The 26,679-nt window shown below is 30.0% G+C and overlaps 2 protein-coding genes and 1 pseudogene across 3 annotated transcripts in view; 2 read left to right on the plus strand and 1 right to left on the minus strand.

Moving 5' to 3' along the window:
- The window catches only part of LOC119688880, a 14,342-nt pseudogene extending 13,695 nt beyond the window's left edge, over positions 1 to 647 (plus strand).
- LOC119688877 (spindle assembly checkpoint component mad1-like) overlaps positions 1 to 26,679 on the minus strand; it is a 124,846-nt gene that overhangs the window by 66,366 nt on the left and 31,801 nt on the right. The window lies entirely within an intron of this gene.
- Positions 1 to 26,679, plus strand: part of LOC119688892 — a 57,376-nt gene that overhangs the window by 23,960 nt on the left and 6,737 nt on the right. The window lies entirely within an intron of this gene.

Genomic DNA, 26,679 nt, shown 5'->3' on the forward strand with positions numbered 1-26,679 from the left:
TGTATTTATTTTGTTTTGTATTTACTTTTGTTTGTTTGTTTTTTTCGTTTTATTTCTTAAAAGTTTTTTTTTTTAATTTTTATTTATTGTTTTTTGTATTTAATTTTTGTTTTTGATAGTGATCTATCTTAATCTTTAATTAAAATTTTAGTTAAAATGTTAAGTTATTTTTATTGAAGTTTGCATTTAATTATTTAATTATTATTTTTTATATTTAAAAAATTATTAATGAATTTACTTTTTTGTAGGCTACACAGCGTTGTACTACTTTTAGAGTCGGCGCTATTTGGTTTGTTCGTTCTAGCAATTATGGTTGATCAAATGCATGCCATATTATATGACGAAACTGCGGTTGAGGCAGTACAACAAAAAGGACCATATCGTTCTAATCGACGTAAATTTCTTCTGCTGGCGGATGTTTTCGGTCGAGGTCATCCGATATGTTGGCTGCTACCATGTACCAGTTTCAATACATCAGCACGTTATCACGACACGCCACTGCTTAGTTACGATGTTTAAGCCGATCGAGTGTATAAACCAAGTCAGGTGACTCTTTAAATATGTATATATATATCAATATATGTATATATATATCTATACATATGTATTAAAATAATTAACAAATTACAAGTATAAGTACAGTATCAGGTCTATGTGGTATTTTAGTTAAAATTTTTCAATTAATATATTTGTTACATTTTTATTGTTTGTTACAAGGCGGTAACATCTGAATGGTGCATAGCTAAACTTTGAACTATCGTTTTATATATTGCAAATGATTTTATACATTTGAATTTAAGTCGCTCGCAAATTCTCATTAGATATTAAGTAAACTGTTGAGCATAAAAGCTTTGTTTTTGAATTACTCTATCAAGTGAAAACCTTACAGACTGCTTAATTTAATTTAAAATATATTTCTGATTATACGTGAACAATTAAAGCTTATATGCTTCAACTTTCCTTAAAAGCTGTCACATAATCTGTTTGTGTGAGAGATACATTTTGCATTTAAATTGTAAGCAATTATAATTTTAAGGTATGTAAACTAAATCAAAAGCATATATAATATCAACAAATGAGATCTTTATTTGAATAATACGAACAATTACATTAGCCTTAGCCTTCGAGTATTATTTCATAAATAAAGATTGTGCTTTATTATATATGTATATAATTAATATTAGCACTTGAAGAGATTGCTGCAATTTCAAAGTGATGCTTCGGATCTTTTTTGTCATCTCTTATTTCAATTATTGAATTTAGTTCAATACTTAGAGAAATGAGAATAAAATATTAACAATTGATTTTAATTTTGTTAGAACTGATAAATGTCTTTAGACATAGTTCATTTTTTTAAAATAAGATTAAAAGTGTTCCAAAGCTCTTAAACGATAAAAGGTTATTATTAGTATTAATCATTATTTTTTTAATGTCTCATGATATCCTTAACATTATATTATTTTAAACTTAAACTTCTGCATGTTTTTTTAAATTTCTTTATCATATATACAATAACTACTTCGGTTTTTTTTTATAATGTTGTGATATATCTAATGTTTTAATCAATCGTAGTTTTGTTTGTTGTTGTTGTAATTCCTATTGAATAGATCGAGTGGCACTTGGTGTCATCTAATAAGGCAAGTGGTTCCAAGTGATTCCGGACGTCTCTCTGTTTTGTGATATGTTAAAAATGTACAAAAAAAGTTTAGTTTTGGCTCAAAGAATTTCCGGTTATTTCTATTGTGTTCTTAGTTTTGTGAGGCATTCGTTTGTTTCTCTGTTAATCGTCCATTTTCATGATGTTTTCTGACGCCGCTGACTTCGACCAGAAATCATGTGGCTTGTATTACCATTAATTTCGATGTATAAAAAAATTTTATTTCAATAGATTTACGAATTATATACATTAATTCAATTTGAAATTATATATTTAATTTATTAAGCTGTCCACGAAAAAATTATAGTTTTAAAATTAATTTTAAGGTTTATTGCAGTGTACGCTCAGGCTAACGATTAAAATTGTATTTTATATACCTTTAAAAAATCTGATTTATTTATATTAGGAAAAGATAGAAAAGAAGGGAAGAAATTTAGTGATACGCTGACAAATGAGGAAGAATAAAATATGGTTTTGATTTATCAATGATTATAAGAATGGTCAGATAGAATGGTTAGGTAGAATCGTTAAATAAGAATAGTTAGATAGAACTAAAGTTTATAATTGATGACATTTTGAAAGTGTTCATTTGAGACACTTATGGATCGTTTTCTTTTCGAGTTTTAAATTTAGTGCTTGTAAAGCATAGAGGGTCTTGTACACCTATTAGTTGAAATGCTGGAAAGCATTGGCGGATTCAATGACGGCATCCGTGCAAGATTTCATTTTCATGTATGAGAGGTTTGTCCTCATTAACTGATCTTTATAGTCTATAGGTCTTTATTGATGTATATATACTTAATATTCATTGCGAGCATTTGTAAAAAATAAATTGGCAACCTTGACTGGTATGATTGTGCTCGTAACGAGTTACGTTTTCCAACCGTGTGACAGAACCGTATTTGACTGAAGCATAAGAAATTTTGATTCTCATTTGAACGTGCAATCAAACCTTTCTGAAATTCGTGAACGCACATCTAGCTCTACGAAATCGATTGTAATCTTCATAAATGTCGTCTATATCTGTGGTAACTATTCTTTCAAGATATAAAAATTGATATATTTTTAATCAAGCTGCATTTTATTGACTTGATTTAATGCTATACTGGTCTTCGTTAAATAAGAATAAATAAAAATATTTTTTTTCTTATGAAAGCTGACGTTTCGTTGACTATTTTCCAACTTTCCCAGGGTTTTAGAGTTATATTTATTCTAATTGTAAATAACAATGAAAATTTCTATACAACTGCAATTGATCATAAAACACAAAATTTAATAATATATTAAATATAAAATTGTGGTTACTAATATAAGATTAGAAAATATTTGCGGTAATTAAAAAAGATACAAATAACAAAAATAAGCTTTAATAAAGGTTATTTATTGTAAGTATTATATTATATTTCCATGGATGAGGTTTTAGCACTGTTGATTTTAACGTCCAGGCTAAAAATTGACATAATAAAAATAACTAAAAGCATCGTAGCAGCAATCTAGAACAGAAAAGTCCCTGGAAGCAGAATAGGACGAGATAATGTTTGAATTTATAACAATTGTTAAACTAATAGAAAGGTTTATAAATGGACTGGTGCAAGAAGAAGAACTGGAGCTAGTAACAGAAAGCTTAGCTTGACAAAAACAAATGAATAGAATTGACAAATATTATAAAATGTTGCGGTTTCAACACAAAGTAAAATCTGATGAGATTTAAAGAAAAAAATGATATTGAATAACGGCATCGTGAAGCTGAAGTAGAATTACTAAAAGAAGTAAAAAGGGTAACTCAGACAAAAAAGTCAATTAAATTAACAGAGCATCAAAAATAGAAAAAATGGATAAAGAATCAGAGAAGAATTCGACAGCAGGTCCTTGGGAGAATAGACGCCTTAGAGCAGATCTTATCGAATCGAGAGCAAGAGTGTCAAAATTAGAACTAGAAATTGATTTTGGCAAATTGAAAAATAAACTCCAAGAAAATGAAATAGCTACACTGAAACAAGAAGTTGATAATTAACATAAAGTTCGTGCCGAACTCGAAGCAATCTATCAGACACAGGCTAAAGACTTGAAACAATAAATAGAATTTTCCGCCAATAAGATAAAGGATACAGAAAGACAGTTACTTCATACATACTACTTCATACTTCATAAATATGCTGACGAAGTTGTTTTACTGTCAAACCGTCACAACAACATATTTTGTTAGAAAACGAGGCCAAGAAGATTGGCTTAGTAATAAACTGCGTAATCAATGATAAGATATTCAAAAATTAGATAGATATTGCAATAGATATCGATATAGATATTGCAGATGTAGCCAAATCTCTGAAGATGGCGGAAAATCAGCAGACGTCGATTGTAGGATACGCAAGGCACACTCCGCGTTCGGCAGACTCAAATCGATCTGGAAGTCTAAAATGCGTGCATTAAATCAAGCTTGTTATACGATACTGAGACCTGGCACGCTTTATGCACTATCATATCTGTATTGCAGCTTATACAATCCCTTATCAATAGAAGCTAAGACATATTTAAAAAATCTGGTGGCAGCGAGAGTACTCCTGATCTGCGCCAGATCCTGGCTCTGTATACAATCTTCCATAAGAAATTGTGTCAACCCACGCATGACCTCTCGGCCATGTATAAATAACCATGGGGATAGTTATAAGCGACTATACTACTATCGAACATCGATAGCGACTAGGAGTATGAACCCTGTTGAAATGAATACAGAATACAGAAAAAAACGAATTTCAGAGCACAGAAGTGGAAATGCAGAAAACACAAGTGCCACCGAAACGACAGATATACCTAATTCACCGAGAAACGAGTATATTCAGAAAATAAGGAGTGATAAAATGGTGTCAGTAGAAAAATGCAATGCCGTACTAAACAAGATGCACTGCGCCATAATGTAGCCATAATGTAGGTGTCTCCATGGACATTAAAGAGGGCGTTGTAGAGCTGCAAGTACATTCGGATGTTATGGCCTATTACCTCCGAATTTGGATTTGGGTAAAGGAAGAGAGAGCACGCAGTAGTGTACGCGAGGCCAGATTGCTAACAAAAAACATTATAGCAGATACACTAACCGTGCAGCGACAAAAGCGTGCAGTGACAAGCCCAACGGCGCAAATACCAGAGAAGAAGTTGAAAACAAAAGAATCTACAGCTCCCACAAAAGGCATCAAAGAGAAAAATAAGGAAAAATGGGTAAAGGTAACAGGCAAAAAACGAAGCATCCCCGAAGAAAGCGGTAAAACGAAAAGAGAAGCCTAGAATCCGTGAGAAACCGGAAACTGTCCTCATCAAACCAAATGAAGCACACACATACGCGGACATCCTTAAGGATCTTCGAACAAAGATGAAGTCAGATACTGAAGAAGTGGTAATCCAGTCCATACGCTAAAATAGGAGCGGGGCCGTACTTTTAGAACTAGTAAAAGGCGGCAGAAAAAAACGACTTTTGCGCCACTAAAATTAAACCCCGTGCAATACCCTCTACGGGATAGAGGTTAGAATATTCCCGCGGTAAGGTATGCTTGTCGTAAGAAACGACTATAATCCAGCCAGGCGTCGAAGGGTGTGGCTTAAAAGGTCAGAAAATCTCTGAAAAGCTCTAGAGCTGAGCCAATGAGTATTTAATACATAGAGTGTGCATTAGGAGCAAATTCGCTGATCACTCAAATATTCACACAAATTCTCACAGCGGTATTAGTGAGGAAATATGAAGCAAAGAGAATATAATCGCACGGTATTGATTTTATTTTTGAATAACTCCTAATAAAAATAAGCAAGAACTTTTTGTTCTTGCATATTGGGGGAAAAATTAATTAATTTTTTATTTATTAATTTGTTATTTAATACTATTAATTAGAGGGTTTTCTATTATTTTAATCAAAAGTATTTATTATCTATATTATTAAATTTAGAATTTTTTTTTTAATAATTTATTTTTTTATATAATTTTTATAATAAAATTTATTTCTCTAACATTTAGCTTTTATTTAACTTTTAAAATTTGCGAAGGGACATTAGGTATTGCTCTATTAGTTTCAATAATTCATAGTATAATATAAATCATAATATTCAGTCCTTTAAATGTAACTTTTATTTAACTTTTAATTGTTTAACTTTTATTTAACTTTTAAAATTTGCGAAGGGACATTAGGTATTGTTACCATATATTAGTTTCAATAATTCATAATATAATATAAAGCATAATAATATTCAAAACCACAATTACAACATTGGAGACCCCGCGAGTGAACAGTGTTAAGAATGAATAACCAGGCTGAGGAATTTTTTCCAGCAGAGGGTGAAAGCTGCTCACCCAAAGAGGTATATCGAGTGTCGATAAAGCCGTTAACTATCTCTCCAGAACAACCGGACCTTTTTTTTTACAAATGGAGACGCAATTTAGAAACGCCGGCATAGTAAGGGACGGAACAAAATTTGACTACGTGGTGGCAGGGCTAGAACCAAAGTACTTGGGGTGCATAGCTGATATAATTCGAGACCCACCTGCAACATTAAAGTATGAAACAATAAAAAGCGGCAAATGAATGAATTCACTGAATCCGAACATAAAAGGCAGCGCAAATTAATAACAGAGTTGGAGCTGGGCGATATGAAGTCAACGCAACTGTTAAAAAAGATGAAAGAAATGACCGGCAACTCAATGGGAGATGACGTAATAAAACCGTTACAGCTGCAGAGATTGTCTACGGCAGTTAGATCGATAGTAGCAACGGTAGAATGTGATTCAGCACAGTGGACCAAAGTCACGGATAAAATAGTCGAGGTTCAAGATACAGGAACGGTCTATGTAGTACAACATAGCCCTGTTACATAAAATAAAATAGTACGGAAAATCACAAGGAATTTGCAGACCAAGTGAGAGCAACTGGGCAAGCCCATTACGTTTAGCAGCGAAAAAAGATGGTAAATGGCAACCGTGTGGAGACTACAGTAAACTCAATTCCATAACACTGCCAGATCGATACCTAATTCCCCACCTATACGACTTCACCCGCTTATTACACAACGAAAAACTTTTTCAATTAGCGACCTAGAAAAAGCGTACAACCAAATTCCAATCGCCGAAGAAGATAGGCCTAAGACAGCAATAATAACTCCATTCGATTTATATAAATTTGATGTAATGACTTTTGGTCTATGCAATGCCGCACAAACGTTTCAAAGACTTATGAATGATGTGTTAAAAAACCTAGATTATGTAGCAACATTTGCGTGGCATCAGCTGATGAGTAAGAGGATGAGAGACCCTTAAGAGAGGTGTTCAAGCGATTACGCGACCATAACCTTAAAACCAATTTGGGTAAATGTACATTCTATACGAAAGAGGTTACCTTCCTGGGGCACATAGTTAACAAAGACGGAATTAGTTCTAATGCCGAGAAAGTTGAAGCAATGAAAAATTGTAAAAAACCAACAGAAGCTTGTGAATTAAGAAGATTTATCGCTTTATTAAACTTTTACAGGCGTTTTCTTCCGCATGCTGCAAAGAATCAGGTTGTCCTGCACGCGTTAATAAAGGGTAATAAGAGGAACGACAATTACAGGGGTTTAAAGCACAAAATCAACGCTTTGAGCACGTAAACATTGATATCGTGGGACCACGAAGACAAACAAGTGGCGCAAACGGAGTTTGTAAAGGTAATAAAAGCAACGATGAGGGAGCTGAAACCGTTACAAACCTCGCGTCATATTGCGGAGAAACCGTTTGTGCATAAGGAAAAGCAGTTCACACATATTCCTACGTAACGATGCTGTACGTCCTCCATTAAAGCAGCCATATGAGGATCCGTATGGAGTGGTAAGTCGTAGCGAAAAAACCTTAAAAATTAGGGTAAAAGGACGAACAGTAAATGTTAGTATGGACCTCATGAAACCCGCACACATGCCAAATGAAACCGGGGAAAATTTGACAAGAGAACGAATGGAAGAACCTAACCGCAGTGACTGTGTTCAACACGCACCGAAGGTGACCCGAGCAGGATGGGATGTACGGTTTCCAACGAAATATTCTGCATGAGTGCCACTGCAACAGAAAGTAGATTTTGCCGTCAGTTGGGCGTCAAAATCTAGAAGGGGTTGTGTGGCGATAACGTAGTACACATTTAAAAAATCAATTTGACAGAAGTTTTTAGTAAACTAAGAAAACAAATTTTAAAATAAAAATATATAATTTTGTATAGTTAGTAATTGAGAAGTAAAAACATCGGAACTTAATTCATTGTTTAATATTAACATAAAGGTGTAATTACAAAAACCACAATTACAACATACTTAAAACATATTACATATTTTAATAATATATTTTAAATAGTTCAAAAGATATTATTTTTTGAATTTTATTAATTTTATTTAATATTCATAGAAATGATCTAATATCTATTTCTTGCTTTTAAAATGTGATATACGAATTAATTAATTAATTTTTACGAATTCATTAATTAATTTTTACGAATTAATTTTGTTGACATTTTGAGTATGTTCACTTATATAAATGGAAAGGAAAAAATTAATATGTTTTAAAATTATAACAATTTATTTATTATTATTTATTAATTTTTATTTATTTATTTATTAAATGGAATTTTTATATTAATTTCTTAGATTTTAACATTTTTTGGTATGAATACTTTTGCTTGATATTTATTTTTTGAAGGTAGATTAATTCCTACCTAAAAGTTTGCAAGCTGGAATTTTATTATTAGGTCTGTTCCACGAGCTACTCGTAGTAAAACATGAGTAAAACAGAAGTAAAATTTACACAAAAATATTTGAAAATTTGCTGGTGAAACGCGCTTGTGTATACACAGTGTTTACTCAAAGTTACTATGAGTAGCTCGTGAAACAGACCTATTATTTTATACTTTATATATTTGCTTTTTTTTAATAGGATTTTTTTCATTTCATTGAAAAATTTAGAAATTTTTATTTTTATATTATGTATTTATATATTATATATTTATATATTTAGTAGAGTTTCTTTAATTGAAGGGATTTTAGTTAGATAAAATTGTTTAAGTAAAGTTGATTTAAAATTATTGATTCTTAATTATTGATACTTCTGCTCACAGAAGTATCTCACATAGGACTTGTTTTAACACGTATTATTCATTTGTTATTGGTTTGCTGTGCATTTCATGCACACAAAGCTAGTCATATATTTTGAGAAAAAAAAAAAGCACAACAACAAAGTCTATTGAAGAAGTGGTCTTCGAAGACATTGTCTTCGAGACGGTCTTTGATACTGCGTAAGCATGTATTTGAATTTTTCATCATATTACGCTATGTTTTATCAGTGAAGTCATGTTATAGTTTTGAAGTAAAATAAATTAACATGACAAATTTATAATTTATAATTTACTTTTAATTTAATAATTTTAATTTTACATATGTTAAAAATTATTATATAAAATAATTAAAAAGAAGAATTTCTTACACCATACGAATTTCTTTCTACTTATTCAAAGAGAAAATTGAAATTTATTTGATATTTAAAGAGAGCGAAAAAATAGAAGAAATAAAAAAAAGGATAAAAAAATTAAATGAGCAGCCGTGCTAAGAGCGCACAACTTTCAATCGAAGACATGCAAGACATGGTCTGCGAGACATGTACGCAAAATGTCTTTGCAGACATATGGCTCATTTGTTCAAAAATTTCTTCGAAGACCGTCATACATTTAGATCTCTCAGTATGTATAAGTTTCATGTATGTATCCATGTCTTGAAGACGTCTTAGATGAAAGGTCGATCCGTTCTTTACCGGATAATGCTTTACTTACCCTGGCATGCAATGACATTTAGTAAGTGTGCGACAATATTTGTCTGGCCAGTCAGTACCGAAAAACTACTTCGTCTTTGGCCCACTTCTTATGCATGAACTAGAAGCTATGTGTGCATTTGCTCTGATATTATAGTTTTTTCTATATGATTACTGACGCCACTTATAAAATATTAGTGATCATACTTGAAATAATAAGTTCGATCAATTTTATGTTTGAACAGACATGTTTACCTCACATACCTCATTGCATTTTTTCGGAATTCATGATTGTTTTAACAGAAGCAAATTAGATGTCTTTATATTCCTATATTTTGGATTGATAGTATATGTAAACATTTTTTTTTAATTCATTTGTAAAAAAGCGTATAAAATATATTCTTTAACTCGTGATGCATCTGATGGAAATAAATATCTATAAAAAATATAGAAGGGTTTTCGAATAACAAAGATTTAATAAAGCTTCTTTGTCCCTATACAAAGTAAGTCTAGCTTAACAGCAACACTAATACTTTATTCAAATATAAAAAATATAGTAAAAGCATATGCTGATTAAGTAAAATCAGAGCTTTGCATAATCGTTATGCCTGTTTGCACTGCCTGTAATAATAGTCATAAACGCCTATTTACATTTTGAGTATTTATGTATTACTTATTTATTCCAAAATTATTCCGAAACTGCTCTGAAATAAAGTAGTTTCGCATTTCTGTGAACAAATTCGGCAATTAAACCAAAAACTGATTGAATTGGTTTGTTAATATCATATATTACATTGTTACGAATTTGTCTTACCATTTGGTTCAGTGTGATATTGGCAATCCTCTCCATTCGCTTTCATTACTTCCGAATTTGCGTCAGAAGTATTCCTTTGATCCAATCATTTAACATAAATTTCAGGTACACTGCACCGTAACAATGTACCTTGTAACTTAGAACATGAAGAAAATTGTGTGACTTCTGTCAATATTCGCACCTTTTCAGAACTATTGCCCATTTGTGTGTTTTGTTGCGCAGCTGCTTTCATGTCTTCAACAACTTAACAGCACAAATTTTCTTTTTGCCAGAAAATTGAAGTGGACTTATTAAAATCCTCAACCTCGTCCATTTTACCTAAACAGCCACTTAGATCTATCGTTCAACTTTTCCACTTGTTGACGTACTTCCGATTTATCTAGCCTCCATTTGTGACATTGCTACTGAGTTCTCTAATATCATTTGTTGAATACCAGCCAATATCGTATTCGTGTTCAGACTAACCATTTTTATCTAATTTATTGACAATCCCACTTCTGACACCAATTGTTACGAATTCGCCTTTTCTAACTCGTTTCCGATTCTCCCGTTCGTCTCACTGGATTGTCAATAATTGAAAAGATGCCAAAAGCAAACACGTTACTTTAATTGTTGATAACTATGTAACTTTATTTACTCTTGCGTTGCTCTTTGACGTACAAAATCGCTCAAACTTTTAATACAAACTTGAACTCCAATCTACAAACTAAAACAAACTCCAACTAAACTAAAATAAAAACCTCCTTTTTCTGAGAGAAATATCTGACATTAGTTTCTCTTATTGCTGCCAATTTTTTCGTGTTGTTACGATTTGATATTTCTCAAACCAAATTCGTCACATTACACTCTACTTAAGCCTGATCGACCCGATCAGGCACAAAACCTTTGGAACCGTACAATATATAATATTGTTGCGTTCTACCCTATTTACGTGGTCGTTCGTGATCACTGAATTCTGATAAGTAATATAAATAGTTAACTTGAGTTTAGTATAACCGTTTATTATCTCACAACAATATATATATATTATTATATGATATGCAGATGTCTGGGTTGGTGATTCATCACCTTAACTCTATTATAACTGTGGACAGTTTTAAGTCACACTAAGAATAACTGAATACGGGGTTTATAATACGATGGATCTGATGTCTTTGTATCTGCCTGTGTTTATTAGATTTCGCTGTATTTTTAGGTTGCTCAGTGTTGGATTATTGTGATTGTCAATTATATTGAACAGTTTCAATGCACGACCTTTAATATATTTTTCGACTGAATCGACTCTCAGATCTCTGTGGATATCCGCTCCTCTTGCGTTAACCAGTTTTCTTAAGGCGATATTTTGCCCTCTTTAAAGAATTTTTAATGTTGAGTTTGGCGCTTGGCAAAACGCAATACTGTCATAGAGTAGTCCTGGTTTAATAATCTGTTTGAATATGTTAACTCTATATATACTATATATATACTCTATATATTATATCTCCTTAAATGAGATATTTGTTGTCCCGGTTGCACATTTGCTGTAACAGGTTTTTGCTTATTCAACATTATTAATGCAATAGCAGTAACGATCTCGTCATATACCCTTATATCAGATATTTGTCAGGCAGGTGTTTGGATATTTTCCATAGCACATGAAAGTCGTGTATCATGCCATAGAAATATATACGAAAGTACATTAAATAAATTGTCAAATATTTTCGTAATTTTTTTATACGATTGCAATATTGAAGTTTCTTTTGTGGTGATATCTTTTTAATATATACAACTTGTCTACGGTTAACAAAATCAGAATAAGAGTTTCACATTTTGAAATAAGGAAAATAAATAAATAAATAAATAAAAAAACACTTTCTGAGACAATTAGAAATTAAATTATAATTAATTATAAAGACAATTATAATTAAAATTTATTGACAATTCAAAAAATCTTACAAGATTTTTCAACTAAATAATAAAAAATGAAACTACACCTGATGTTTTTCTGTAGTTTTCCTCAATTATTATTTCCCTAACCTCTCTGTTTAAATACTTTCCGAATAGATTGTCATGAGTGTAATCGGTTGTATCATCTTCAATGTGATCTTCCTCCTTAACGCTGTTACCGTAACGTCTTAAAGTTTTTATACGCGTTTCAACTTTCTTAACTTGTTGATTATACAGCTCTATTGGTTGCGAAAATTTTTCTTTTTTTATCTCTATTTAAAACTGTTATATATAACGTTAAAATTGTTTTAACATAAAAGCAATGTAAATAAAATTTAAGCAATCACCGCCATAAAAATATCTATAGCCTTGGTATAACACACTTCGGCTTCCATGTTTCTTTTTTGGGCATCATATTTAAATACTATTTGTAAAAAGGCCTTATCCTTTTCATACAAAATTTGACACTTCATTTACCAAGTAGATAAATTTATATGTCTATAACCTTTACAAGGCATTTATCAGTTTCCTAGCGCCGCCACTGGAAATAGATGTGATGCAGCCCTTGGAATACATAAGAAGCGTTAGTCTTGGAAGATTTAGTCTTGGACAAACATCAAGAAATCTACACACCTTATTTTAGCAAGTACAGAGTTCAATATATTATAAGGACTATTCTTTTGTAAGCATGTCGCAAAAGAACAAATAAGATTAGCACTACTTTTGACGGCAACTCTGGACAAAATGAAAATTTCGTTAGGTTTATATATGCAAGGCACGTAACAAAATTTTAAGTTAAAATTTCGAAAATGAATAATAATACTTGTTTTTTACATGATTCTGAATAAAATGTAATTGTTCGTGTCTTTTAACAGTAAAATAATAAATAGAAAAAGTGACGTATTTGTTGCCAACAATGACGACACGAAATACGAAGAATTAATGAAATCATTCGTTGACAGTTAACTGGAAATTTTGTATGTACTTCCAAAAATCTTTTACAATAGAAAAATCTTCAGTCTTGGCGACCATGCGATTTGAGCTGGCTTATTAGTTAACCGATTTCAAAAAGGTTGAACTAAATAAGAAAGCAGTGTTGCTACTTCCTATGTTATTTTTAAAATAAGTAGTTGTTCTTATATCTTAATATGGATTAAGATATCGTTTTCAGAGGTCTCTCTTTGCTATTCTAACACTTTCTCTCTCTGGTCATTAATTTCAATCTCACCAAACTCTACAAAGCTGTAGCCTTTTATAATGTCTTCCTATTTTAAACAATTTGTGCATATCAATTCTAAATTCTAAAGATTTGATGACTCGATATTTACGTGTAGTCCAAACACTGCTACGTATTTGCTTAGGGTGGGGTGAACATATCCGTTATGACGTCTGTATATAGCCTGGCATACGAGCTCCGATGGTTGACCGATGTCCACATCACGTTGGAAGTAAGACCGTTGGGTATTGTGTATACTGCAACAGTGTTGAAAGGATAAACTTTTAAAAAAATTGTATGTTATATATATATTTAAATTAGTTTAGTTTATACAAGAAATGAATTAACATGATTGATTTATCAATCTGGGTTAAATAGCTCCTATTGTGTGATTTAACGCATCTGTTACCAATTGTAACTCTTTCGTAAAATCGGAATAGGTGAGCATAATATCCTAAGATATTAGCGAATTTTGTTCTTATTTCATTGGAAGTTATTAAAAATCCACGAAACTCGACTAAAAGTAAACTAAAAATGTTTCCCATTACAAATCTTATATGCGAATATCTTTAATCGAAATTTCTTCGCAACTTTGTTAGGTGCCCATTATATTTAAATATTGGTACTAACGATTTCGTCTTAAAATGTACAGTCTCTAACTATTAATGTTCTTTTAGAAAACATTGTTAGAAAATTTTCTTACGTTTTTATAAAAAAATCTTCGTAGAACACGAATTCCATGAAGACGTTCTGATTTACGAAAGTACTTCATATGTATAACTTTAAATAGTGTAAAATAAACAATAAAAAGTAACTTACTTCTCTTAACCAGCATTATATATTATAAGCCATACTCCATCAGGAGCATAGACTTGTTACATAGAATCTCCAACTATTTCTATCTCTAGTAATATAACGTAACTCATTTAAAGATTTGACGGTTATCGTTTTTTATCGTTCTTCTCTAGATGTTATATGGTCTTCCTCTGTGTCTGTTGTCTCGGGTGTTCCATTGAAGTGTTGTGTGGCATATTTCGTGGTGCGACTTTCGAAGAGTCTGGCCAACCAAACTGATTATATTTTCGACGCTTAACTTGTTTGTTGATATCTTCTTGGTATGGTCGTTGAAGTAGTTTCATATATAAAATTCGAAGTGGTCACCAAATTCTCAAAATATTACGTGGGCATCTGTTGCTTAGCCTTTGAAGTTTTCTTTGTATTTCAATGTTGACCAATCAAGTTTCTGAACCATACAATAAGACGAATTTCACACAGGCATTGTAAACATTGATTTTTTTTGGAGGAGATCAACATTAACACGTAGTCCAACGTTAGCTGCGATTTTTACCAGATCGTCAATTTTTGCTTGTAGCCAGCCAGCGCTAGCTAATTAGAAAAGATTCGGGCCCACATGTTGAGTTCGACGATCAAGTGCCGTTCATCGCACCCAAAAGATCTATACAAGCAGACCCCTGCGGATTATAAAAACAACAATAATAATGATAAAACTAAATAAGAAAATTCTCGGTTTAATATTTACAAAATTTGAAAATGATTTTCTTATTTTAAATTTATATTGACAAAATCGTTAAGCGTTTTGACCCATTGGTAGCTAGAGTTACCATCGATCTTTTTGTTTATATTCTAACTACATAAAGCAATTTTTAATTTTGTTTTATATTTAATAAAAATAACTTTGAAATTGTATCTGAATTTGGAGCTTAACGAAAATTTTCGTATATATGAAAAACAAACCAATATAAAATGATATATTGATAGACTATATACTCGTTCAAATCGTTGGTAACTTAAGTTACGGGCTTGCATAAAATATCGAATTACGGCAGAAAAAAGTATTTATTACCATTAATATTGTTGATCGACATTAAAAAAGAGTGAACATATAAACTCTAGAAATTCCACGGCCTCTTTCCATATAGAAAAGTAAGCTCGGTTCCTTATGTCATATAAGCAAATCTTTCTGACTTCTTATATGGAAACTTCGAAGAGGTGTTTTTGTTTTTTCCAACTGAGAAAACTTTTTCAATTTAATTCATTTTAAACAATAAGAAATATATATAAAAATATTGCATTATTTTAATAATATGTTGATATTGATGCAATATTTTTTATATACATTTAATTATCAAAAATAAGATACTTTTAAAATACCTTCTGACTCCTTCATGCGGTTTTGTATCATTTCTGAGCCTTGGAACTTTTTTAAGATTTTATTTTAATATTTCTTTTTAATTTGCATATAATTTTTACTCCCATGGAAATTTAAATACAAAATTTGAATTTTTTTAAAGAAACCAAAAAATTAAAATTATTTTTTATTTAATTTTATTTGTGATTTCCATAATATTTTCCATTTTCTTCATTCGAAATTGCAGAACATTTTTTTAATATTAGGATTCAAAGTGCAATATCTTAATTTTTTAAATAGTCAAAGCCTTAAAAGTAATTAAAGAAAAAATTAAATTAATTCACTTAATAAATTCATGCAATTATATTTATAGCGAAATATTTTTATAATAATATAAATGAATTAATATATAAATATATTAAAAATGTATTAATTATAAAAAATTTGTGAAAATCTTAATTTAATTATTAAATTATTAAAATATTTTTTTAATTGTTATAAACATAATCAAAAATAATTTGTAATTATATGTATCCCTACATAAGTTATTAAGACGCAGTAAAATGAATGTAATTAAGTAATAATTAAACAAACAAACTGTATTAGGTTAAATATGTTTATATATATTTAAAATAATTGTAAATATTAGCCATTAAATTTATACAAAATATTTTAGAAATACAAATCACAATGTCAAAAATATCAAAAAATTCCAAAATGAATTGTAACTCTTACTCTAACAGTATTTTTATTTAATTGATTATAAATGTTAACCAATTATAACATTTCAATTTACTATATAAAAATATTAATATTTGAAATTACTTTTGAATAAAAACAAAATTTTAATTATATAAATATTATATTTTTTTTGTATTTGTAACGATCAACATAGTAGTAGTTCATATCTCTAAGAAAAGATTAATAAATGAAATGAATGTCAAAATAGTAACAAATTTTAACTTATAAATTATATAAAAATAAAATTATTTTGTCTAAACAGTTCATTGTTATTTATTTAAGTCCTATAAGAAAAACAATATTTATTGAAAAATATTTTAATTAAAAGATGAACTTTAAAATGTAAAAAAACTTAAATAGAAATTTTTGTAAATTTATTTAATAAAATCAATATAAAAAAAATAAAATTGTTTTTAATTTCATTTTTAGTTTAGTTTCAATTTTTTATAAAATGAATGAAACTATAATATATTATATAAAATTAATAAAATTAAGTGTATCTTTAGGCTAACCATATAGCTGTTCGGATATAGTCCAATATCTATCATTAGTGGTCTTTTGAAACATATCTTGATATAATTGCCCAAAAATTACATACATTAATTAAATTTAAATTAAATTAAATAAACTAACAGATGTTTCCACAGATCACTAATAATGAATATTTGACGATATCCAAATCAGTTCTAAAATTGACTTTATTAAATATTTTTTTTTTAATTTCCTTACTATTTTATTTACCCGGTTACTTATTTTACTCCGTTTTCTTATTCAAAATTGATTTCCTATCATAGGACATGCAATTATTAATCTCAAGTCATAAAAAATAATAATATTAATAATAATAAAAAATATAAAAAAGTTATTAATAACTTTAAGTTTCAATATTTAATTTATTTTATTATTTACTTTTAATACGAAATTTAAACTTAAGCCTCCCCTAAAATGTTTTAGATCGTTTTACACTAGAGATAATGTACTTTTTCATATAAATATTTTTATATAGACTCTAAATAAGTTTTCATCCAACCTTAAATGAAACTCTCTGTAGACGCCACTGAAAAATATAGTATCTTTCCGAAGGATGTTTATTGGTATACGAATATATACTATTAATATACTATTTAAGTTATTTAGATAAATCGTTTTTAAGATATCAAGAATTTTCAGCCTTGACACTTTGTCGTTGACACTTTTTGTTTCAGCATATATCGAAAATAGACACCCCCCGCACTTCAAAATGAAACATCCTTTATACTTATATTAATATTTATAATAATATTAATAAATATTAATTACTATGGTACGAGTATATTATTTTCATAAAAATTAATCAATCAGTATTTTTTGGTATATATATACAATCATATAACTATATGAAAATGTCCTGTTCTGGAGCTGTTATTGGAAGTACTATCCAACATTCTTTAAGTGTAAGTATTGTTTGATATTTTTGATAGCTTTTAGCATACATTGGATTTAAAATTATTTTCAAATAATAAAAATCTTTTTATTTTCAGTTAAAATTCCTGACAGGATAGACTTCACCAACTATTGGCAATTGAATCCTGTTTTGAACTATCTTCAGATCACTCACCAGTTGTTCTGTATTCCAATATACCTGCTTCAATTCCATCCAAAAACTATATATACGATCACAAAACTTATTGAGACTCATTTCGTGAGCTGATTCACAAAAATTTAAACGCTTAAATTTCTCTTAAATCTCAGCCTGAAATCGGCAGTGCGTTACTCTATTTCAATATTACTATAATTCAAGCAGCAGCTGACTCAACTCCAACAACAAAAACACCAAAAACTACTTAACAGTATCACATATCAAAAACAAAATAAAAGAACATGAACAATTTAGAAAAAAAGGGCAAGTTTTAAGATGCCCACAAGTAAAACTACGAAGGAGCTTTTAAAATCAGAGAGAGAGAGCAAGAGGCACAAATACAACTCATGAGTCATAACAAGTCTACAAACTATGGTCTATGAAAATCAATGAAAATCGGTAACCCATCAATATTGCACAAACCGCTTATTAAAACCTCAACTAATGAATGGGCAAGAACTCCTCTTGAAAATGCTGAAGAACTAGCACGACGCTTTTCAACAACTTATACAAATCTTAAGTCTACTGATGTTGTCCTATATGAATAGTACTGTCAGGGTAATATCAAAATTAAAAACACAACCGATTACCTACGAAGTATTCGCCATTCCCAAACCTAACAAAGATTCAAGTTTACCCAACTCTTACAGGCAACTTAGTTTATTGCCCGTTCTTTCTAAACTACTGTTGAAAAACTACTGTTCGCCAATGTTACCTACCGATTTATTTTTACTACTAAAGAGCTATATAAGTGACAGACAATTTTACGTCAAATTCTTTGATGAAGAATCAAACATACTGTGAATGGAAGCAGGTGTATCGCAGTGACGTATAAAATTGGGACCAATTTTATACATCCTATACACAGCTGACATCCCATTCCCACAACTGAATGTCAAATGGTAACAACTTTTGCTGAAGACTTAGTACTGCTCACATCCAACGAAAACATGACAATAACGATTTCTCAACGTTAAAATCACCTTGATACTATTTTAAACTAGTTCGATAAATGAGTCATCCTTACTAACACCGGTATGACATTATACAAAAAAGAAAAATACCAACTATTGATTCTAGCACAACCTTAGAAACCACACATAAATCTAAAACGTAATTAAGCGAAATTCATATTCTTTTAACTCTAATGCCTACTGGGTAGAAAATTAATTCTCTCTACTGAAAAGAAGCTCCTCATATATAAAGGAATTATTGTTTCCATTCCGAGTTATGGAATCGAAGTTTGGAGAACAGCTGGTACATCGAATGTACAAAAAATTACAACGTCTACAACCAAAAATTCTCCGAAACATTGTCAAAGCAGAATGGTACACGTCTTAATCAAAAAAACGCAGAATCATTCATACAAACCGATTGTACTCCCACTTAAGCCACGAAATATAAAGTCTATCAGCCCCCGATTTGTCAACCCAAAAGTGGCTCAAGCATCTCTTCCCATCGGAGCTAACCAACAGATAAATGTGATGAATGTATTTTTCTTCGTACTAATTTAGAATTATAAATTTTTTTCCCACTTTTCGTTAAATAATATTATATTATTAATAAAAAAAAGAACAATAATACAATAATTATAATAATACAAATTTAAGAATAACTTGATAAAGTATAAGTCATAGATTTAAAGTTATTTTATATATTATGGTAATAATTATATTACAATAGTTTTTTTAAAAATTTACGAAGAATCAGGTTTTGTTCTGAATATAATTTTAATTTAATAATAATTAAAATATTAAATAAATAAGAAAAATATTTCAATAGAAGGTAAACGAAAGATTTTTTGTCAAATTTGTATTAACATTTAACTTTGGGAAGTCGAAGAAATGAAAAAAATAGTTTAAGTGAGAAGATTGGGAAGTTACATTATTTTAATTATATAATTAATATTTCAAATAAAACTCTCGTATGAATTCAATATCAGTTTCTTTTCTTTATCTCTTTGCACTGAACTTACTCTCTTCTCTCTCCATTTTGTTATAAAGTTTATAACCAAGAACGTCTATCTACTACCCACATTAGATAAACATATAGGGCAAACTCTATATCAGCTGTTAGCAACATTGCATCGGAACCGTTTTTCGTAGGTAAGCTGTTGTTTTTATTATTTTCAACTTTATTTAATCTATGCCAGAAAAGTATAGGATAAGACTTTGAGTTGATATAGGTAGAAATTAATATTTATGTTGCAGTGTCAAAATAGATAGATAGACTCTCTTCTCTCTCCATTTTGTTATAACAAACTCTATATCAGCTGTTAGCAACATTGCATCGGAACCGTTTTTCATAGGTCAGTTGTTGTTTTTATTATTTTCAACTTTATTTAATCTATGCCAGAAAAGTATAGGATAAGACTTTAGGTTGATAAAGAAATTAATATTTATGTTGAAGTGTCAAAATAGATAGATTTCAATATATTTTTATAACACTTAATATTATATCGTCTTTTTGTGCTATGCTAAAGTTCAATTGCTCAGTTTTTCATATGGTTAGAATGTATCAGCTGATTTCTATAGTAGCTTTACTTTTCATTGTATCCTTAAAACTAGTATTCTTTGATTTTATTTTGAATTGACTTGGTAATAATGTGCATTGTCATATATACAATATCTGTCAAATTGAAATATATATTTAATGAACGTAGTTTTAAGTAAGTTTTTTCGGAAAGATGTAAAAGTTGCAGAACAAATAGTAAATTTCAAATAGTAAAATAAACATAACTAAAAGCCTGGACAAAACTTTTATTTTATGTAAGTGATGCTGTAGTTATTTATTAAATATATTTCTAAAACTCCTTAAAACTTTAAAGCATTCCAAGTGGAAGAGTTTCCTCATAATTGTGTGATTTATATAATTAAAATATATGCAAATATATAGTGATATATGTACTTATAACACAGTGGGCCATAGTCAGCCTAAGGGTATAGCAATATCTCGGAATTGAATTCTATATCCAGCATTTATATGTATATTTGTGTATCTAATCACATTTAATTAAGCTCGTATATGCATTTGATTTATTCTGTTTGATGTGCTCTCTTTGATTATAATAAATAATGGCGAATTGTTCTAGGAACGTGAATTATGTAGTGCATAGGTACATGCAACTGCAGCTTGCATTAATGCGTTGATGCCTTGTACTCTGTGGATTTTGCATTATTCGAATATCCAAGCTAAAATGTGTCATTAACAAAAGCAGATACTTGCGTGCAACAACAAACCTAAGTAAAAACTAAAAATAATTTTCAAACTTTAAAGCGCATAATTAGAAGCACACAAACGGAATAAAACTGCATTCTAAACATGAGCACATAATTGACATGAATATTGCAGTTGGCATTAATAAAGTTGGCAAATAAAGCGCTTCAAATAACCACATCCGTTGAGCAAAAACTGCTGAAATCAAACCAGCCATATAGGCGAAGCGAAGCCTGGAGTTCTGAAAATATCAGAATATCAGAAAACTGGAGTTTTTCCCACTGTCAATTTTTTGGATTTACTATTAATTACTGTATGCAGCCTTCACTCTTTGCGGTGCAGGGGACTTTAACATATATAATGAATTTAATTTAATATCATTTGCCTGCGAACCAATTTCATTTTGGTCGAGGGAATTCGTAGAAAAGGGAATTCATTATTTAGTTATTTTCTAATTTAATTTTATGTGCAACTGCCATTTAAAGTAATTACATTTTTTTGTAATAAAATTGCAATTACGCCTTCAATTAGCAGCGAATTTGTTGCAATGCAGTTGACATGCAGTCTTCGCTTTTCAAGGCAATATTTTGATGTGCTTCTAGTTTCCGAAACGTAATCTGTCAAGAAATAGTATTTATGGCATTGCCTGTCATATCATTTCTGTCAACGTTGATGTTGCAGTAATTTGTGGCGCTTTTTCCTGGCATTTCCTTTCCATGGCAGTATTATCATTAATGCTCTGCGCTCTCAATATGTCAATCTAAGTGGAAAAGTGACTATGAGAAAAGACAAATACAATATGAATGTTTAATCATTGTTTGCTCAGTTTGGACACAATGTAGAGTACTACTGCGTGCGAATATCTAAATGGCAGGACATAGTAGTCCTTTTAAATTCAAAGTTTAATTTTGCATGAAAAAGTTTCAAAAATGTCTGCTCTTTTTTTTTTTTTTTGATACTTTTGTACTTTTTTTTTCTAGAAGTCGAATACTGACTACACCACTCAAACTCTATACATATACGGGTATATAACAATGTTATAATAAAGTTTATCAAACATGCTTCAAACAGAATGTCATATAGCGTGGAACGTGAATAGGCAGCTATGTTTCTAAGACGGAAAAAGTTTAGTGAAATTTTAAACTTCAACATATAAATCTCAAAAATTATATATTATATGCCAAAGTAAGCAATTTTATCAATTTTAATATGCAGTATTTGATATCTTCCAATCATTCCATTGTAAGCTTTAAGCCTACCTTAATGTAAAATTAATTAGAAATTTAATAATTATTTTATTATCTGAATCCATATTGGTACTTAGCTATCAGTTCTGGTGATCGTTTTGTTGGTCTCTCCAGATTTGTATAAATATACAGAATATGTTTTAAACTTCAGGAATCGATTTCTTAATCTATGAACGAAAAGAATCTCAATGACGAGCATCTATGATGTCAAAGAAGACTTTAACACAAAAAAATAAGAAAAAGAAAACATGTGGTCCAATAACTCTGAATAATCCATTCATCCAAAAATCCATTCATGCAAAAAATCAATTTTCAATATATTAAATATTCTAAATTAATTTAAAACTTATGATGATTGATGTATGATTTGTTTGGAATATCATCTTTCATTTGGCATTAACATTAAAATAATATAAATCTTCCCACTTTCCCCACTCAAACTATTTTTTTCATTTTTTTGACTTTCCAAAGTTAAATTTTAATTCAAATTAGATTTTATTGGAATATTATCGATCATTAAATATTAAATATTAAATTATATTTCGTACAATTCCTATTTCATTTAATCTATTCTGGTATTTAGACCTCCAGTCACTGGTTGAGCTCGATAGACTGTAACTGCAACACTAAAGCTCTGTCACCCTCATGAACATTTCTGTGCCTGTAAGCCCATGACTTCAGTATATTACTGGCATATCATTCAAAGACTTACGAATCGGCCGCTGCTCCCCGCATAAGGGCAGTAGCTCCAATAACTCCATGAAAATATCTCTTGCTGGGAAATGTTTATTCATTCCTGAAATATTTTATAATATTTAAAAAAAAATGTTTGTTGTTGTAGTTCACTACTGTTCGAAAAAACCTCTTTATAATATTTTAAGTTTATTTTAAAATCAAGCCTTATATAGACGATTATTCTTTGTTAGATCTTTATTTAAGTTATACACCAACCTCGGTAGTTCATAGACTTCAATAATAGAAAGTATCTAGCTTGCTAGTTCTGGATTTTTACATGGAATGTATTTGGTTTCCTCTTATATTTTTTTTGTTTCCTGTTACATTTACAATTTTGGTTGAAAAGGATATATATAGTAATTTTGTGACATATTTGCTTATTAGTCGCTGCTCTATCAACATCATCTCGATTTTAAGGTCTCGATTAATTGTATGGCTTGTTCGTTTGCTTATATTCTCCGGTTCTCTCGGCATTTGTGTAACAATTCATGTGCTGAATTATTTTCTAGAGATCAACTCTTTGTTATTTTGTATTATCTTTAAAAATAGTGAGAAAAAATAATTCGTTCTGGATTAATATCTGATATGTGAATTCCAAATTATAAAACTTAATTTTGTTCTGCTTAACTAATTTTGCATTCGTTGATTTGATTCTGATACAGAGCAACCAGTCTGTTTGCTTGTGGAAAATCAAGCAACCAATATCTTTTGTAGTAAAAATTTTTGTCATGGAAGTGAGCTAGAATTTTAACACTATTGTCTTAGAAGACTGTGATTTGAAATTAATAATTTGAAAGAACTAATCACCTCAGATTTCATATTATGATGGAATCTTATACTTATGTGCATATAAAATATGACAGAGAATACGATCTATTGAGAATAAGATCTATTAAGAAATCAAGTAATAAGTCTCTTGGCATATCGGAGATCAAACTATTAGCTTTTTTTTGGCAATGATATTGTCTTGGAACAGAGCAAATATATTAACAGTACTGTGGAAGTTTATTCATTTATTGTAGTAACAAAAAACAATTAATTATATTATAAATTAAGATATGTTTATCTGTAGGAGTTAACGCACAGCAACCGTTTAACCGCGCACATATATAAAACCCATTCTGCTATATAAAGCACTGGTTTTTCACCGATGTTTAATAACCATTGAATATTTCAAAAAAATTAATCCTGATACTTTATTTTTTCTTGCATGCTACAATCTTTACTAATAATAGTATTATATCCACTATTTTAATGGTCTTAATATATGTGTTCATCCTAAACGGAGTTGAATTTGAAATTCACATATGTTTTTTAGGCTTTTAAGACTTTATAATGTTATTTCAATCGATTTTTTTGTATACTTAGCTTAGTTATAGTAACATTATCTTATATATATAATTCTTCTGTACGTGTGTTGACAGTGAACTCCTCCTAAACGGCTGAACCGATTTTGATGAAATTTTTTGTGTGCGTTCAAGTGGATTCAAGGAAGGTTTAGATTCACAATTTGGCCCACTGGATAATGTCTTTTTAATTAATTTTTTATTTTTTGGTATCCATATACTTTTATATTAGAAATATAAAATTTATTCATGCTTACTTTGATTTGTTTAAAAAGTTTAAAATCTCTAAAATGAATCGTAAAACTGCCGTTGCATAGCTTAAGTGCATTTAAATTCCGCATTATAAATCGTTTGGCAACCGATCTATTAAACAATGATATGCAGCGCGAATTTCAGTATAGCTCTGAAGATTTGGTTGAATTTGTTACAAGAAGCGAACAAATCTTAACGCACCAACAAAATGTCATTTATGATCGGGTTTCGAACGCAATTGCGGCAAAAAAAGAAGGCGGCTTTTTTTCTTGGATGCACCAGGAGGAACTGGAAAAGCTTTCTTAATTTCAGTCATTCTTGCAAAGGTTAGAATGCAAGGAAATATCGCTTTAGCACTTGCATCATCTGGAATCGTTGCGACATTGTTAGATGGTAGTAGAACAGCCCATTCGGCACTAAAGTTGCCACTAAAAATACATTCATGTGAAAATGGGGTATGCAATATTAAAAAACATTTAAATATGGCTCAAGTATGTCACATCATTGTTTGGGATGAATGCACAATGTCACATAAATATTCATTGGAAGCATTAAATGAACACTTAAAGATTTAAATGCCAACTATAGACTTTTTGGAGGCGCTTTAATTGAAAATCAATGCTTGCCTAAAATCATCCATTTTGTGGCGAAGTGTCCATATATTGCGACTTACCGAAAACATGCGTGTTGGACTACAGAGCGATTTAGCTGCAGAACTGTTTGCCAAACAATTGCTGGATATTGGTAACGGAAACGTAAGTCTTCATGAAAATACGCACTTTATTAAATTGCCAGAAAATGGTTATAAAATTGTTAATTCGGAAGAGGAGTTAATAGAAAACGTATTTCCTAACATATATCAAAATTATCAGAACCATCAATGGCTTCAAAGTAGAGCGATTCTGGCTGCCAAGAACTTAGATGTCGATGAAATTAATTTCAAAATTCAAGCTAAGCCTTCTGATCTATATATATACGTACAAAATGGCCCAACAAAAATATTGTTCATGATTTAGCTTTAAGTTAACATTATAGCCCATAATAAAACTGTTAATATAATATTAAAAAAAACCTTTTGTCATGTAAAATGTAGTGCTTATAAGGATTTGAAGTAACATGAAAATATTTGTAACATAAGTAATGCATGTGGACTTTTTGTAGTTCAAAAGAAAAAATCAATTCAAAATAATTTTAGCATTAAAATGTTAAAGGTTAAGTTGAATAACAACAAATACTATAACTCAGCTGAGCCAGGAAAATTAATTGCAAGGGGAAACAACGGTCGCCGGGTCAGCTAGTAGTTATATATAATAATAGTAATATTATTATAATTTATTATAGCTATACTAAATTATACTAAATATATAACAATCGGGATACTCCATTGTTAAGATGAGAACACTTTCATCTATTTGAAACATACCAACCATTGTATAGATCTATATAGATTTATACCAGAGAGTGACCATATAAAAATGCGATTCCTATTGTAAAGCTGTTTTCATCTGTTTTTTAATTATTGGGTATAAACATTATTTAAGTATCGATTAAGCCAAATCTTACTTATGCTTTTATTACATTCATAAATGCGAAAAAAAAACTTAGGTGACAATCTCCGTATCCAGAGCAATCCACTTGCAGTTGAAAACAGGACAAAACCAGTGCTTTTAGGAAATTAGTTATCTTTTGTCATAGAAAAATGCATTTAACATACAAATATATGTACGATATAAGCATAATCATTGTATCTATGTTAATGCGTTCATATGTAACTATAGCTAAATGGTTTTCTTTTTATGTAATTTTAAAGCTCGCTTGTATGTTATTGCCATGGCCACTTCCGCTAAAACAAATAATGTCACTGGTGCAGCAATTGTCACCATTACAACTTCATTTTCAGAGTTTCGCTTATCCTGTCCACATCAGTACAAGGTCCAAAGTACTATTTTGAAACACTACATCATAGA

Source organism: Teleopsis dalmanni, chromosome X (assembly GCF_002237135.1).
Source record: "Teleopsis dalmanni isolate 2A chromosome X, ASM223713v2, whole genome shotgun sequence".
Taxonomy (NCBI): Eukaryota; Metazoa; Arthropoda; class Insecta; order Diptera; family Diopsidae; genus Teleopsis; species Teleopsis dalmanni.